The sequence below is a fragment of the Argopecten irradians genome, unplaced genomic scaffold, assembly GCF_041381155.1.
Source record: "Argopecten irradians isolate NY unplaced genomic scaffold, Ai_NY scaffold_0133, whole genome shotgun sequence".
Lineage (NCBI taxonomy): Eukaryota > Metazoa > Mollusca > Bivalvia > Pectinida > Pectinidae > Argopecten > Argopecten irradians.
This window is the reverse complement of record NW_027187600.1, coordinates 45263-63518: the sequence shown is the minus strand read 5'-3', so window position 1 is coordinate 63518 and position 18256 is coordinate 45263. Positions and strand designations below refer to the sequence as shown.

At 36.3% G+C, this 18256-nt stretch overlaps 1 pseudogene; it reads right to left on the bottom strand.

Moving 5' to 3' along the window:
• Positions 1 to 943: 943 nt before the first annotated feature.
• LOC138311839 (uncharacterized) lies at positions 944 to 9598 on the bottom strand (annotated as a pseudogene).
• Between the last annotated feature and the right edge of the window lie 8658 nt (positions 9599 to 18256).

Below are 18256 nucleotides of genomic sequence, written 5' to 3'. Positions count from 1 at the left end.
ACACATGATACTCACACATGATACACCACCATGATACACACATGATACACACATGATACACACATGATACATCACCATGATATCACTATGATACACCACCATGATACACACCATGATACACCACCATGATACATCAACATGATACACCACCATGATACACCACCATGATACATCAACATGATACACCACCATGATATGTCACTATGATACACCACCATGATACATCAACATGATACACCACCATGATACATCACTATGATACACCACCATGATACATCACTTTGATAAACCACCATGATACACCATGATAGATCACTATGATACATCATGATACATCACTATGATATATCATGATACACCACCATGATACATCATGATACATCACGATGTTACTTAAGCAGGATATTTTCCATCCTTGACACTACATGGCAGAGTTACTATCACTATCATTTATGCACCCCCGAATAATTTATAACAAATCTGAAGACTTTTTTGGCTACACCAGATAAGACAGACAGTTTATATTAGAATATGTTCATCAAAAGAATAACCATACACTGGTTAACTGTGTAGCTTTGAATCAGGGTATGGCCGACTGTAATCTTCAAAAAAGTCTCTGCATGCCTGCAGTGATTGGCAGTTTTTTCCTACTGAATTGCCTTCGGTTTTGATATGAAATATTCCAGGGTTGAAAATAATAAGGATACCCTATAAATCTTCAATTTGTTGCCAGTGACATAATGTAATGAATATATATTTAGCACTTTGCAAATTTCAGTAATTTGTCAAATGTGCATCAAAATATACATGTATGTATAAGCATTTGTACTTAATTATCATATTAAAGATAATATTGACTCGAGAACTATAGTCCTATGGATCATGTGAGCTAACAAAGACAACAGAAAAAATCTTCATATATATATATATAATCATTTATTGCATTATAAATACACAAATCATATGCAAACTTTGATGAGTATGATAATGAATGCATTGTTGTTTATTGATTACATGAATATTGTACATGTACATGTAGTTTAGTTTATCAGTTTATTAAATAACTCTATTTCTTAATTTGCATTTTTTTTATAAAACAAAGTGCCAGGAAACTACATAAAGATGTTCCCTAGCTGTGATATCTTCTAATTGGTGTGAAATGAAAATAGAGAAATTTAAAAATTGATAAATTACATGCAATAAAAGTTTCATTGAAACTATATCAAGTCAATAAAAACAATATTAAATACATAAATATAAAGCTTAAGTACCATAAAGCTGCACAGTATCTTGATAGCCAAATCCACAGCATGTAACTATCATATAACCCACTAATTGTAATAATGAGCTGATTAATTTGGAAATTACATGTAAAATGAAAGTACAAATCTAGAGAACAGATAAAAATAACCTGATTTAACTAACCACTCTAAAAGATCTTATATATATCCAAAATCCTTAAAAAATTACATCCAGTCTCTCCAGAATTACAAAAGGACATGTGACATATAACCAATTTGAATTTTTTCCCTTGATCTCAAAATCAACAAATTTTATGTACCAGGTAACTGTGTCTTCATTCTGTACTTTAAATATTATTCAAATCATATGTATACATATAATTATCACATGTACGAGAAAAGTCTCCTGTAATCAAACAGTTACCTATTCAATCCACATTAAATCAATCAAACCCCTGTACTCTGTAGTACCGACTGGGGGGTACATGTACTTGCCAAACATCCTCATGATCAATCATATATATATGACAAGGCTTTTTTTGAGGGTTTTTTTCCCACTACAAATGTGGACCATGACTTTAAATTTGGGAAAATATGATATAAAAATCCAAGATTTGGGAAAATAATTTATAGTGATTAGTTGAGAAAATGAAGACACAAATCAGTAAGAGTGTATTAATATATCCAGTATAATTTCTTTTGAAATAGAAAAATATAATTTCATGTCAAAATTGCTCTGCATGCGAAGAAGTTTATCATATAATGTCCTTCAGACTGACTATGTCTGTCAGTGTTAACATTTCCAAGAAGCCTCTATTTCAAAGCGTTAATTTTAGAACTGTGCTAAATTTACATAGGCTTTTTTTTCCATAATTTCAATGTTCAAAACTGATCAACATAAGTAGAACTTGGCCATCATTTTGATATGTAAGGCCTTAGGGCTGTTCCAGCAAAACATATTTTGCACCCAGGGAAGGCACTTTAAAAAATAGTATGTGCCATGGTGGGTTCAAAACAAAATCAATTCTGTGCCAGGGTGACGTTTTAATAAAATCACTTCTGTGGGTGGGTCGATCTGAAGCATTTGTAACCTCTTGAAATAAAATGCAAAATTTGTGTTTTATAATGTTCCTGTCAGTCATCCTGACTACAAAAATAACTATTTATTTAAAACATATTATATTCAATCAAACTTGGCAATAGTACAGAGAAACAGTTTTGGTAAAATACATTTGTCATCAATAGATCTTTATTTAGATTCACTGGTATTAAGTCGAGGAAAAAGTGGCATTTCACAAGCTAAGTGTGAATGTCCAGATGTCTACGCATACTCTTGCATTACCCTTCGGTATCTTTAACAGATTTTCCACTAGTTCTAGGAAGATTGTACCTTTGTACAAATTTAGTTATAGATGCAGCACATCAAACAATAGTTCACTGCACCATAAACAGCGCAATTTTGTCCAAGGACTATTCGGTGATGCTAGAAATTAAAATATGTAAATAAAAATAGATGTTGGAACAAAACAAAAAATTAAATCGCTTCTATGCCATAGTCTCGTTCACAAAAAAAGAGATATGTGGAGGGGTCAACAAAATTGAAAATCGCTTCTATCTGTGGGTCTCCCAATTTCAAAGTGCCTTCCCCCCCTACCATATATGTTTTTCTGGAACAGCCCTTAATATTTCCATTGTAGTTTAAATTTATGTTCTTTTTTAAGTAAATACAAAAATATTCAAGCCTTAATTAACTATCTTAGTTCATACAAAATTTTTGGATGATTTAATTTCAATTTTGGGATATTTAAGGCTTGAATTTGGAAAAAAAAAATATTTGATGTCATTGGAAATGGGTTCGAATTTCAGTCCCAAATCTTGCAAATGGCAAATATACATTTATGTACATGGCCAAAACTATATTACATATATACATTGCATTGTCAATGGCCGAGATTTGATACATATCATGATAATCGGATATCAAAAACAGCATTAATACTTGCGCAGTGATCATGAATATCAAATAATGTTCTGTATATTTCCCATCTACTCTAATGGTCAGCCAAAGGCATTAAGGTATATATATATACATCAACGTTAATTGTTAAAATCATGGTCACTTATCCTCGAAACGAAAAACAAATATTTTTCCCGAAGAGATACAATATTGGGACTATTGGAGGCTTCCCTCCTTACTCGTTCAACAAAGTCCTCCACTAAGTCTAAACCGGTTGTCTCAATCACAACACGATCATATCGTCAATTTGGTTAGAACTACTTGGCTCAACATCTTGAAGGCTTAAACCAAAGGAATTCAATTTCTCTGCAATGCTGTCTCTAATCACACTCCCTGAATAAATTTCCCTCACAGGAGTATGATCCAAAGATCTTTCATCTGTCATACCTTCAAACCAAATCTGGTTTGGAGAGCGATTTCTCTCTGTCCTCAGTCTATGATTGTTCCACGCCGTCCTCATACGATCTAGTGCAGAATTGATTTCGGGCAAGTAAACAAGATGGATGGCCGTGATATGAATCGGATTGTCAGGGTCAAGTACCTTCTCATCTTCTAATTCGTAAAAGGTCCTATTCCTGTTCAATTACATCCTTGTGGACATCTCTCCAAAGCCGTTCAACACGTTGATTATGCTGAGAACGTCCAGTGAGACAGCCATTCTCTCCCTCCCTCATTAAGTTCATGAAGAGCGCTACCTGGACATTCTCTCCTCCCTTATCTGCCCTGATGCGTGATGGAAGTCCATATTCTAATACTCCATCAACCACAAGTCTCAAAACAGTAGCTGACTTGTTATTTGTTCCAGCCCTGAGATAGATGATCAGTCTTGAAAATCCATCAATACACCCATGTGTAGCGATTCCCCATCTACAAATTAAAAAGATGACTTTATTTTATTAAAATGTTTCAATTCTGTCAATAAATTTTCCCTACAATTATGCTTTCTTTCTTCATATGTTCATTTTCTTCTTTGCTAACAGACATAAGCATAAAAAAATTTCCAAAACAGCTTGAGGTCCAGTGTTTTTCCTGCCTATATATTTGGGGCCGGAATTCGGCCCCATTCCCAATTGTATTTCTTGTTATTTTTTCCAAAATCTATGCCTAAATTTCCCAAATCAGTGAGTTGAAGCGTATTTTGTGTGACGAAACCAAAAAAATCTGGAAATCCCAAGTCTGAACATTGTATTTTATCATACATTCTTATACTTGTTTCTTAGAGAAGGATAATTGTTTATTTCTACCTTTTCCAAAATTTCCATAAACACAGTTAAAAATTTTCCCAATTTCCTACTTTTATCGCACAAAAATTCCCAATTTTCACCAGGTGGCAATTTCCCAAAATACCCAGGAAAAACACTGAGGTCAACTTTAACAAACAAAGCAAATTAAGAAAAAATCGATTTAAGACCAAAATTCCTTTCAATAGGATATTCCATATTACAGAGTTAGCTCCCTTGAGGGTACATATCCATTGTGATGTCTTTTATTTTGTGGGCAAAATTCACGGTATTTTCTATGAAAAGTACAACGTTACAATGGCAAACAATGTCAATCAATACCTACTCACAAGGGTAGATAATTCTGTTATAGGCAAATGCAGAATATATATAATAAATTATGTTTTAAAAAAAATTCTGAAAAGGGACAATGCAATGAGACTTATTCTGTGACTACAAAATCATATAGCAAAATATAGAATAATAATAATGTTCAACACATTCCTTATGAAAAATAAAACATAAAAAATATTAACCCATCCCATAATCATTAATTATGATAGTGTTAAATATTTTCTACTCTTGGAAATCTAAATTGTATGCTAAATAAAGCAGGAACAATTTGTTTGGTATACCCATACCTGAGCCAGTGTCACTTAAGTTGAACTACTGGACTAGCTGATTAAATTGTTTTTCAGACAATATCATGCACCTAACAAGGTAAACATGTTTTAAAACAAGTGTTTTGAAAAGTTCTAGAGAAAAGTTTTGTAACTTTTTCAATTTTTTTTCCGTATACATTCTTAGAATACAGCAGTAAGCTTAGATATAATTTGTTCATCCACAATTAGAATCCTTCTCATGCATTCTATATATATATATAGAGTCTTATTCTGTTTTTTATCACACACACACACACACACACACACACACACACCCACACACACAACTCCTCACGCACATCTAGAGAAAAGTTGGTTTGAATTATTAATTACTCCACTGGCATGCACATGACACCACTATGTAATGGCAAACAGTACATGAGTTTTAACATTATGATAATAAACACATGTTGAGTGATCTGTCAAACAAGAGTTATTTTTGAATAGCAATTGTGAGCAACAAGTTTTTTGATGTGTGAGCTCACCTAACAAGACGCATGTGTCCATCTATATGCCAAAGGCTGTTGGGGACTGCAGGCACACGGTAAACTCGACGACGTATAGACTGACTCCACCTCTGGGCTGCAGCTGAGGGATCAACTGCTGTCAGGGTTTCTCTCACTCTTCTTCTTTGCACTTGGATCCCTTCTGCCATCAAGAATCCATGCATCATCTAGGTATTTAAAAAATGTATTTACCAATAGTGTCCAAATGTTTATGATAATCGGTGTCTAAGTCACATACAATTTTTACTATTGCAGTCTACAAATGAAATAGTATTGTTCACTATTGCATTCTGATTTCTGTGAATGGGACATATATATTCAGAGCTTGAAAGGATAATCAGATCACAATTCTGTTTATGCCTTTATCTTATTACCATTATTGCTATACCAGGGCTTTTTCCAAGCATGATTTGGGGCCGAAAATCGGCCCCATTCCCCATGGCAAAACCTCTAATTTTTTCCCAATTCAACCCGTAAATTTCCCAAAACCAAAGTTTCTTGAAAACTATCCAAAAACATTGCATGAACTTAGTTGGTTAAGGCTTTAAATATTTGTGAATTAGCTTCAGAAAAGTATATATCTTTATTGTTATGCTTTATTTCATATTTCATAATTTTCCCAAATCTTGGTTTTGTCGCACGTTTACCAAATTCAAAGACACAGGCCCCATTCCAAAAGCAGTGAGAAAAAGCCTTGTATAAAATAACTGGCAGGTTACACATTTAATATGTCAAAAATGCTTCTGAAAGTAATGGAATTCCTACATAGTCAAACATATATATATATATATATATGTAAAATTGTTATGGAATCTAGGTTGGTAGTTGAGTCAGCTGTAACCTAATTTTCTGGTAAAGTGATTTTTTAGGTACATTTGGGGACTAGTACAGGCCCCTTCTCCGGTAATTTTTGTTATATTTTCCCAATCTAATGTAAAAATCTTCTCAAATTATCTTCAAAGTCTAAAATATACATGTTTTAAAAAAGATGCAATTTAGTGTTTTCCAAATTGAAAAGGTATATATAGGCCCTGATATTATTGAGTAAGTAAATCACTGGGTAAAGTGGTTACAGTTCGGTCAATCTGATTAAAATACAGATCCTTATTATCACGAAGTTTGATAGAGGATCTGAGAAAATCCTATTAGGGTTCATGTCACGGTGACCTTTGGAAATGGCCAATCAAATTGTTACCTGCAAATTCTTGACAGTGAATCTCAGAGGGAAGAAATAGTTTGAAAAAAATGTCACAGTTATTTTCGTGTACGTAGTCATCACGCCCCAAAGCTAATTGAATTTGTATACTTGGAAGAAACATAGTTTTATTTCATTTGATGTAGCATGATGTAGAAAATGCATGTGATTTTTAAGTATACATCCCTTATGGGATGTTGTCAGATCCTCTATTTAACAGAGGTTATATTTATAAGGATCTGTAGTTTAATCAGATGGCAGTTTGGCAAATCTGATCTGGTTAAACAGCTGGCATTTCTGTTATTGTTTCAGAACTAATGATAATGTTTAGTTTTGAAAAATTATTTTTTGAATTAAAACACATAGGTAATAACAATGAACAAAAAAAACAAAGATTTTAACTTAGCAGTTGCAAGTTATATATATATGTATTTAGCAAACTGACTCAAATCCCTGTAACCCATTTTTTTACTACTTTTAAGAAAGAACAGATAAGCTAGTAGGTGAAGAGAATGATAGACATATGCATGTCATAATTCAATGACAATTACCTCATTTCCAGAATTTGGATGAGAATTATGAAGAGTCTCAACTGTGTTGTATAAGTCAGCATCACTAATATCTGAATACTTCAAATCTCGTACTGACAGGCCATGGGACTTGAGTAGCTTATATATAAGTACCGGACTGCAATTCAGTTGATGTGCAATTGCCTTAGCAGTGAAGCCATGTTGAAGCTGCGTTTTCACAAACTGGAGGTCAATTTCTTTTGAAGGACGGCCACGTGCTCTGTGTGATCCTATATCAATAGAAAAAATAAAAAATGGTAAACTGAGTTACAAGTTAAACAAGATCTACCTAGTATTTATAGGTTAATGTATTATTAATTGTAAGGTTAAATGAAAACATAACCATATTCAGAACCTCACAGAACATAACCTAGCTAGTTCAGAAGTATTTATTTTATCAGGTTGGGGACACTCCTATATATGCGGGATAGTCCTGCATTTGAGTAATATTATAATATAAGTATATATAGCAGTCCTGTATTTTGAGGGATCATTTATATAATAATTTTAAGTAGTATAAAATTATGCGAGAGTGTCCACAACGTTAACCTGTTTAAATAAGTGAGATGGTGCGTAACGAAAAATATGACACTTCAGATATATTCAATTCTTTTTTAATGTATTTTCATACTTTGACTGAAAATTATTGTAGCAAACACAAATATTTTCATTTATACTAGCTGTAAAGGATTTATATGTATGAAGGATTCGTCACTCTCTCTTTACAGAATAAAAACTGTTTTTCTCAACAAATATACTTGTCTTATGGAGTCAAAAGAAATATGAATGTAAAGACAAAGCTTACTAATTTCATGATGTCTAGTCCTTGTTTTAAGGACAGAAGATTTTGAGGAAATGTAAATTTTCATTTAAAAAAAATGACAGCTCATGAAATGACGACCCGCTTCAGAAAGTAAGACGTTACAGTAAACCACCAATTTGCGTATTATACGCAAACTACAGTATTATACCCCAATTGGAGTATGGATTTGTTACTGTTATGGATTTTTTTCGAGGACAACTGTAAAAATGACAATGATTGTGAAAAAATGTTTTAATGGAAAATATAGGCCAAAGGGACACAGTTCTTACTATAATATTGTTGATATACCTATACACTGCACATCATCATGCAAAAATAATTGATTGTATATAAAACAAAACTTAATACGGATATTTAAATATTTTTAGCAGGTGACAAAAAATGTAAAATTTGAGACTTGTTCCCCCTTAAAACCTTTTAAAAAGCGGCTTTAATTTGTAGATAGCCCATATTTATCCCATATATTTATCTTGGTTGGAATTATTATCAAATCTTTTCTGAGCACCAGCTAAGATAAGGGCTAATACCGCTTTTAGCCGCTTTAAAGATGCTCCACCGCCGACAGAGCATAAATGATATTCATCATTTGAACAATAATTGGTGTTTAATCGTGTATAAATATATATGTCTAATTAACACAAAAAAAATAATATAAAATAACTAATTTTGCCTTTGGTGCATGCGCAATCAGTACTTCATTCTATATAGGATATAGTGACACGGAATATTTTCAGGATGCAATTAATTATTTTTCATATTTTTTTTAACTTCAAGTAAAATAAGAAGCTCAAACTTTTCAATGGTGTAAAGTAAGTAACTTTTTTAACTGAAGAAAAATACTAAATCGTCTGCTACTGTTTTTGATAGTGAAAAAATACCATTTGTCAGCGGTGGAACATCTTTAATTTATTTTTTTTCCCAAATATTTTGTTTTTGTTTTGAGTTGGTCTAGGACGCATGCGCAGCGCCAGTTTTGAAAATCCTATCAAAAAGTAAAACGTGAAAAACGTTTGATACGGTGGTTCTAGCAGTCGTTGGGTGATATGATGATCATATTTGAGTAAAAACAATATCATTCTAATAAAGAACTTACTCGTTTCTTCAAGTTGTACTTCTTCAACGGCGGAACCTTGTTCGGCAGATGTGGAATGATCGCGATCGACGAGAGCTAACAAATCATCCAGGGCAGCGTGGACATCGACAAACTGTAAAGCATCTGTGGAGGAAACACGGTCTAAGTTTTCCTTGGAGTGTCTAATAATGTCTCTAAGGTGATGCCTGTTGGGATTACCTTGAAGTAGTTGATTTGATACCGTTCGAATATTTCTCTGAATTGCTGATAGCACGTCGTCGGCCATTTTCTTTTTCGCAATATGACTGTATAATTCAATTTTGCTTGTTACGAGCATTTTCATTGGCTTAAAAATTTACTTTATCAGCCCATAAAGGAAAAAATGGCGTCGCCGTTTGTAACGTCGCTTCTGATTGGCTGAGATGACGGCGTAATAATTTCATAGACAAAAGAGTCCCAAAATAAATTTTAAATGTTGAAGAGATTAGCTTTAGTAAATTGAATTATAAGGATTAATTTGAATAGATTTTTTATGTTATGGAGATATAACACAAAAATCTGAGTGTACTCTCATCATAAACCGCTTCGCGGTTTATTTAGAGTACACTAAGATTTTTGTGTTATATCTCCATAACATAAAAAATCTATTCAAGTTAATCCTTAAACAAGCTTGTCGGGAACACAGATGGACTAGCCTAACCCATTATAAATATAAGGGGATGGCAGGTGGAATATTGGAAATACGATATACTTATCTACAACCGGATTTTTTTAGCTGAAGTTGAATAAGGTTAATTGCATTATCACTTTTTTCAGCTTAAGTCAAAAAGATTTCAACTTAAGTCAAAAAGATTTTTTTTGACTTAAGTGAAAAAAAGTGATAATGTAAAAAACCATTTTTTGACTTAAGTTGAAATCTTTTTAACTTAAGTTGAAATCTTTTCAACTTAAGCTAAATAACTTTTTAACTTAAGCTATTATGTATTAAATATCAAAACGGCTTGCCATAACTGGGGGTGCTAGTGAGTTAGGGGTAATATGACTGAAGGCAAGGCATTAAAATCATGCACGACACAGTATTTATGAGCTAGCGGAGAGAATTGGTACTAAGGCAGGTAATCCAGTCTACCACCCCATATGAATGAAAAAATCGCGGCCGCAAACTGAAGCTATCAGTGTGTAGGATTGAATTTTGAAGATTGTGGTTTTTCCTTGTATTTTCGTGTATGTGTTACCTTAGAAGTGCTTCGGGCACGAAGGGCTGCGCCCTTATTAAATCGTCTATTCAGATCTAATACTCGACCTTTCTCTTTAATTCATAGAATATTGTCGGATAGCATGTTTACACTATTTGATTCTCTACATCATCATCCTTAACAGTGGGGAAGGAGAAATAGGTTCCCATGTACCTCTCTGGCAGTTTTTTGGAACATGGTTTTTATCATTTTATGCTTGTTGCCATTGACAACTAATGTCCCGTAGGGTCTATGTATATACCCGACCTTCTGTGTTTTCCGGCCGACTGCAAGTTACACTACATGGTACTATATAGAGTATTTTTTACCGTTTTTTATCTAGACCTTTAAAACGTCTAAAATGGTTATAGGGCACTCTGGTGGGTCCAAGATTATATAATCTGTAACTAATTCTCAGATCCCTGTGGTCCTGAGGTGATTCTATGTAATCTATTACGTATTCGAATATTTTCAACCCTGGAACCATCTGAGAATTAATTACAGTTTATATCATTCATGGACCCACCAGATGCCCATAGACTGTTTTAGGGGTCTAGATAAAAAAAATCGGTAAAAATCATACATTACATTTACTATACAAGCTCCCCGACACAAAACTTCTACCCAACCTAGCTTTAGTGGCTAAAAATCCCATTTCTATCACGTCTTCACAAAAACGGCTACTACCGTTGGAAATAGCTGCAATATTGTAGCTCAAAAGACTTTTAGACAGAAAATGGTGTCGTCTTTAGAGCTACAATTGGTGCCTATTACTGCTAATGGAGCAAAGTAATGATTATACATTACAAACCATTATAAAACGTTTCTTTTGCATTTTATCGTACTTTTTTGATATCGCTTACCTACTAGCTAGTAGGGAATAGGACTGAGCTATATAAAATATCAAATTCTCATCGATCATTAATTTTTTTTACATAATACATATGAAAGTCATTCTGAAGGGAATTTATACGGCAATTCCACAAGTTGTGAATTTGACGTCTTGTGAGCGATACGGTATATATTAAGAATGGTAGTTATGTTTGTTTTAGACAAAAATAATATGTAAATGCATGTATACGCTTAAAATAATTGGAAACCTACAAAAAAGTATAGAAAACTGTGCCCGAGTGATTTTCGGAGGCAGTGCTCCACTACGAGACATAGGAACCTATTCGTACCCGGCCGAAAGGTATAGTAGGCCGGGTACGTATATTCGTTCTACCGTTGGAAAAAGCGAAATCATCCTCACACAACCGTCTATCATCGGTACACCGGATATAGCTATACTCGAAGCGACAGCACAAAACACCGATAATCAAATCAATGTTTTCAGCTATATAAAAATTAATATTGCTTGTCTTTTCCTGGTTTAGGTGTTTCACAAACTATTCTAGATTCGTTAAAGGTATAAACTTTGTAAATTGAAGGAGTCATTATAAAATTATTTGACAATATGTATGGTGTTCATGGCGTGTACTTTCGGCGAGATGATGAAATCTGAAAATAATTTCATTTTATTGCAAATCTTCGGCTTGGATGACCTTTATTGTACATTAGCAATATGTATAATTGCTATAATATTGTAATTAGACCGATATAACAACATGATTTGTACTATAAATGCCGTTTTCAATACGTAATTTAGTCGTCTTGTGTACGGAGTATAGCCATTTCAAAATAACAAGTGTACGGAGTATAGCAGGGAAGGTTTACGGAGTATAGCAAGTTTAAAACATTTTAAAACGTGTTCGTTTTTGGGAATTTACTATCTTTAAAAAAATAATCATAGTTGGATTTACAATCACAAATAAAGCATTGATTTGTTGATTTAATTAAGGTTCTTTGTAATTTTTTTTCAGTATTACAAAATATAGTAATGTCATTACATAACATAACTTTTCGGCCCATTGGGCCTCTTGAAATTCTCAAAATCCAGCATTTTGCTTATCTAAATGATTTTTCATACCCATCACAACAATTACAAAATGATTGTAGAAATTAATGCCAATTGTGACGGATAGCAGTATGGCAACACTTGCACCAAAACCTTAACCTGGGATTTCGAACGCCGACGCCAAAGTGATTCCATAAATCCCCTCTCTTCTAGAGCTAAAAATGGAAACTATTAATGACATGATAATGGTAATAGTCTTTGGACAGTATTTCGAAACAATATAAGACATTTACAGACTTTTAATTATCCCCCTTTTTACCGAAACAGGGGATATCGCATGCAATATTAATTTATCCGTCCATTTGTCTGGTACATTTTCTTAAATTCGCTCTCCAAGATTACCTGTTTTGCTCGTACGGTTTATTCAACATTTATCTGACTTATAATAAGGCACAACAGTGTCATGTATTCCAATAACACCATGGGGAATTTTAAGTTCCCTTCCGTATAAGAATACATACAAAATATCATTACACGAACATACCGCAGTCTCCCAAAACACGCACCTCGCACTTCACCCACGATACGCACTGCATACACGGGAGACTCTTTCACGGGAAATTCTTTAAATCGCTACTAGTCCTAGAGTTCTGCATGGATTGTAACCAAAATTAGCCACAAACATCCTTGGGGGAAGGGGAACAGAACTTGTATAAATTTTGGCTCTGATCCCCCGGGGGCAGGAGGGGCGGGGCCCAATAGGGGAAATAGAGGTAAATCCTTTAAATCGCTACTAGTCATAGAGTTCTGAATGGAATGTAACCAAATTTGGCCACAAACATCCTTTTTGGAAGCGGAACAGAACTTGTATAAATTTTGGCTCTGACCCCCTGGGGGCAGGAGGGGCGGGGCCGAATAGGGAAAATAGAGGTAAATCCTTTCAATCGCTACTAGTCATAGAGTTCTACATGGATTGTAACCAAATTTGGACACAGACATTCTTGGGGGAAGGGGAACAGAACTTGTATAAATTTTGGCTCTGGCCCCGGGGGCTGGAGGGTGGGGCCCAATAGGGGAAATAGAGGTAAATCCTTTAAATCGCTACTAGTCATAGAGTTCTGCATGGAACGTAACAAAATTTGGCCAGAAATATCCTTGAGAGAATAAGAACTGAGTTTGTATAAATTTTGGCACTGGTCCCGGGGGGCAGAAGGGGCGGGGCCCAATAGGGGAATTATAGGTAAATCCTATAAATATGTACTTGTCCTAGAGTTCTGCATGGATTGTAACCAAATTTGGCCATAAACATCCTTGGGGGTAGGAGAACAGAACTTATATAAATTTTGGCTCTGACCCTCCGGGGACAGGAGGGGGGGGGGCAATAGGGGAAATAGAGGTAAATTCTATTAATCGCTACTTGTCCTAGAGTTCTTCATGGATTGCAACCAAATTTGGCCACAAACATCCTTGGGGGAAGGGGAACAGAACTTGTATAAATTTTGGCTCTGATCCCCCGGGGGCAGGAGGGGCGGGACCAATAGGGGAAATAGAGGCAAATTCTATTAAATCGCTACTTGTCCTAGAGTTCTGAACGTATTTAAACCAAATTTGGCCACAAACATCCTTGGGGGAAGGGAAACAGAACTTGTATAAATTTTGGCTCTGATCCCCCGGGGGCAGGAGGGGCGGGGCCCAATAGGGGAAATAGAGGTAAATTCTTTAAATCGCTACTAGTCATAGAGTTTGCACGTATTGTAACCAAATTTGGCCACAAACACCCTGGGTGGAAGGGGAACAGTACTTGTATAAATTTTGGCTCTGATCCCCCAGGGGCAGGAGGGGCGGGGCCCAATAGGGGAAATAGAGGTAAATCCTTTAAATCGCTACTAGTCATAGAGTTGTGAATGGAATGTAACCCAAATATGGCCACAAACATCCTTGGGGGAAGGGGAACAGAACTTGTATAAATTTTGGCACTGACCCCCCGGGGGCAGGAGGGGCGGGGCCCAATAGGGGAAATAGAGGTAAATCCTTTAAATCGCTACTAGTCATAGAGTTCTGCAGGGATTGGAACCAAATTTGGCCACAAACATCCTTGGGGGAAGGGGAACAGAACTTGTATAAATTTTGGCTCTGGCCCCCCGGGGGCTGGAGGGGCGGAGCCTATTAGGGGAAATAGAGGTAAATCCTTTAAATCGCTACTAGTCACAGAGTTCCGCATGGAATGTAACCAAATTTTGGCCAGAGATATCCTTGGGAGAATAAGAATTGAGTATGTATAAATTTTGGCTCTGGTCCCCCCAGGGGGCAGGAGGGGCGGGGCCCAATAGGGGAAATAGAGGTAAATTCTTTAAATCGCCACTTGTCATAGAGTTCTGTATGGATTGTAACCAAATTTGGCCACAAACATCCTTCGGAGAAGGGGAACAGAACTTGTATAAGTTTTTGGCTCTGGCCCCCCAGGGGCAGGACGGGTGGGGCCCAATAGGGGAAATAGAGGTAAATCCTATAAATTGCTACTTGTCCTAGAGTTTTGCTTGGATTGTGACCAAATTTGGCCACAAACATCCTTGGAGGAAGGGGAACAGAACTTGTATAAATTTTGGCTCTGAACCCCTGGGGGCAGGAGGGGTGGGCCTAATAGGGCCTAATAGGGGATTTAGAGGTTAATATTAAAATTCCTTCAGAAAAGAAACAATGAACCTGTATTCAGAACATTACTTGGCATTACAAAGCAGGTGATTACAGGCCCTCTGGGCCTCTTGTCTTAAATTCGCTCTCCAAGATTACCTGTTTTGCTCGTACGGTTTATTCAACATTTATCTGACTTATAATAAGGCACAACAGTGTCATGTATTCCAATAACACCATGGGGAATTTTAAGTTCCCTTCCGTATAAGAATACATACAAAATATCATTACACGAACATACCGCAGTCTCCCAAAACACGCACCTCGCACTTCACCCACGATACGCACTGCATACACGGGAGACTCTTTCACGGGAAATTCTTTAAATCGCTACTAGTCCTAGAGTTCTGCATGGATTGTAACCAAAATTAGCCACAAACATCCTTGGGGGAAGGGGAACAGAACTTGTATAAATTTTGGCTCTGATCCCCCGGGGGCAGGAGGGGCGGGGCCCAATAGGGGAAATAGAGGTAAATCCTTTAAATCGCTACTAGTCATAGAGTTCTGAATGGAATGTAACCAAATTTGGCCACAAACATCCTTTTTGGAAGCGGAACAGAACTTGTATAAATTTTGGCTCTGACCCCCTGGGGGCAGGAGGGGCGGGGCCGAATAGGGAAAATAGAGGTAAATCCTTTCAATCGCTACTAGTCATAGAGTTCTACATGGATTGTAACCAAATTTGGACACAGACATTCTTGGGGAAGGGGAACAGAACTTGTATAAATTTTGGCTCTGGCCCCGGGGGCTGGAGGGTGGGGCCCAATAGGGGAAATAGAGGTAAATCCTTTAAATCGCTACTAGTCATAGAGTTCTGCATGGAACGTAACAAAATTTGGCCAGAAATATCCTTGAGAGAATAAGAACTGAGTTTGTATAAATTTTGGCACTGGTCCCGGGGGGCAGAAGGGGCGGGGCCCAATAGGGGAATTATAGGTAAATCCTATAAATATGTACTTGTCCTAGAGTTCTGCATGGATTGTAACCAAATTTGGCCATAAACATCCTTGGGGGTAGGAGAACAGAACTTATATAAATTTTGGCTCTGACCCTCCGGGGACAGGAGGGGGGGGGGCAATAGGGGAAATAGAGGTAAATTCTATTTAATCGCTACTTGTCCTAGAGTTCTTCATGGATTGCAACCAAATTTGGCCACAAACATCCTTGGGGGAAGGGGAACAGAACTTGTATAAAATTTGGCTCTGATCCCCCGGGGGCAGGAGGGGCGGGACCAATAGGGGAAATAGAGGCAAATTCTATAAATCGCTACTTGTCCTAGAGTTCTGAACGTATTTAAACCAAATTTGGCCACAAACATCCTTGGGGGAAGGGAAACAGAACTTGTATCAATTTTGGCTCTGATCCCCCGGGGGCAGGAGGGGCGGGGCCAATAGGGGAAATAGAGGTAAATTCTTTAAATCGCTACTAGTCATAGAGTTCTGCACGTATTGTAACCAAATTTGGCCACAAACACCCTGGGTGGAAGGGGAACAGTACTTGTATAAATTTTTGCTCTGACACCCTGGGGGCAGGAGAGGTGGGGCCCAATAAAGGAAATAGAGGTAAATCCTTTAAATCGCTACTAGTCATAGAGTGCTGCATGGAATGTAACCAAATTTGGCCACAAACATCCTTGGGGGAAGGGGAACAGAACTTGTATAAATTTTGGCTCTGGTCCTTCGTCTGTCCGTCAACATTTCATTTAAATCGCTACTTGTCATAAAGTACTGCATGGATTGCAACAAAATTTGGCCAGAAACTTCCTAGGGGAAGGGGGGATCAGATTTTGCATAAATGGTGACCCTGAGCCCCCTGGGGCAGGACGGGTAGGGCCCAATAGGGGAAATAGAGGTAAATCCTATAAATCGCTACTTGTCCTAGAGTTTTTCTTGGTTTGTGACCAAATTTGGCCATAAACATCCTTGGGGGAAGGAGAACAGTAAACTTTGTCTCTGACACCCTGGAGGCAGGAGAGGTGGGGCCCAATAGGGGACTTAGAGGTTAATATTAAAATTCCTTCAGAAAAGAAACAATGAACCTGTATTCAGAACATTACTTGGCATTACAAACCAGGTGAGCGATACAGGCCCTCTGGGCCTCTTGTTACGATCGGCAGACGTAACTCTGTATGCCTCATGGGGTTTTTAAATACACTCCTAAATAGTTAGATGCAGTAGGATAAAAAAAATACATTAACTTATACACCAATAATAGAAAATGCACTGTCGGTTTTGAATGTCAGGTTCTGGACAAACCAGGTAAAAAAACTTTTTTCATGCATTCAAAAATCATATTAAAACATTTTAATTTGGAAAAAACTATACTTATCAGACCATGGTATAATGTTTAAACTTTATATTTATGCACAAATACAATAAAAAGTAGTTAGCTAAGGGAAACTAAGACTATAACTCGATGGTCCCTCTGCCGTCAGCAAAGAGAATGAAGGAGATTTGCTCGTTTGTCTGTGTTGAAACGACAAATGTTCATGATAACGTTACGTTAAACAGGGGGAACGCAATACTATCGTCAGAACAACATGTACAGCATCACATGACTGGTTTCCTTCACACCTCTTTTAATAAGAAACTTACAATTACACTGCACTATCATTACCAGAAAATATATCCACTGTAACACATACATGTACTGGGGAATTACAAGATTGCATAAGTAATTACGTTATACCAAATTCAATCGTTTTCACTTCTGCATACTATAGTTCAGAAACTATTGGGATTTAATTTTAAAAAAAATGTTTTATATTTACTGCCGTTCTATCATAAGATTGCACGATTGTGTTACAGTACTAGTGTATCGACTCACTGTAGTAGATTACATCGCTACATGGTACAGATGAAGTGTCTATGTAACACGCATTGTGATTGGCTGAAGTGTGTATAAACATTACACAACCTAATTCTACATCCGCGGGAAAACACCCCAGTTTAAAATAGCCCCTATTTGTGCAATCGGGACGTTCTAAGTACGTCGAAACAATTACAAATGTTCAAATAGATAAACATCTGAAAAATTAATATTTGTAAAATACAACTATTACGCCGTAAAAATAAATAACGCTGATATATAGAATTCGCGCTGTAATATACATGACTGTTTTGATCCCG